We start from the raw sequence: 326 nt of genomic DNA on the forward strand, positions 1-326 counted from the left end.
GACGCGGGTCTGACGGGGCGTAAGATCATCGTCGACACGTACGGTGGCTGGGGAGCGCACGGCGGCGGCGCGTTCTCCGGCAAGGACTTCACGAAGGTCGACCGGTCGGGAGCGTACGCGGCGCGCTGGGTCGCAAAGTCGCTCGTCAAGGCTGGACTGTGCAGGAGAGTGCTGGTGCAGGTACGTGGTCGGGCTGGTCGTACTCTCGCTGTCTCTTCTCTTTCTATCGCTTACTTTCTCTGTCTCACTCTGTATCTCTGTCTCTCTGTATCTGTCTCTGTCTCTGTCTCTCTGTCTCTCTGTCACTGTCTGTCTCTCTGTCTCGC

At 59.8% G+C, this 326-nt stretch overlaps 1 protein-coding gene across 1 annotated transcript in view; it reads left to right on the plus strand.

Moving 5' to 3' along the window:
• The window catches only part of LOC106819660 (S-adenosylmethionine synthase-like), an 11986-nt gene extending 11963 nt beyond the window's left edge, over positions 1-23 (plus strand). Inside the window, exon 6 of the mRNA XM_014824260.1 lies at positions 1-23. This exon is cut by the window's left edge and continues 1 nt beyond it. The gene's annotated coding sequence lies outside the window, so the exon portion shown is untranslated.
• The last annotated feature ends 303 nt before the right edge of the window (positions 24-326 follow it).

This window comes from Priapulus caudatus, unplaced genomic scaffold, assembly GCF_000485595.1.
Source record: "Priapulus caudatus unplaced genomic scaffold, Priapulus_caudatus-5.0.1 Scaffold3940, whole genome shotgun sequence".
Taxonomy (NCBI): domain Eukaryota; kingdom Metazoa; phylum Priapulida; class Priapulimorpha; order Priapulimorphida; family Priapulidae; genus Priapulus; species Priapulus caudatus.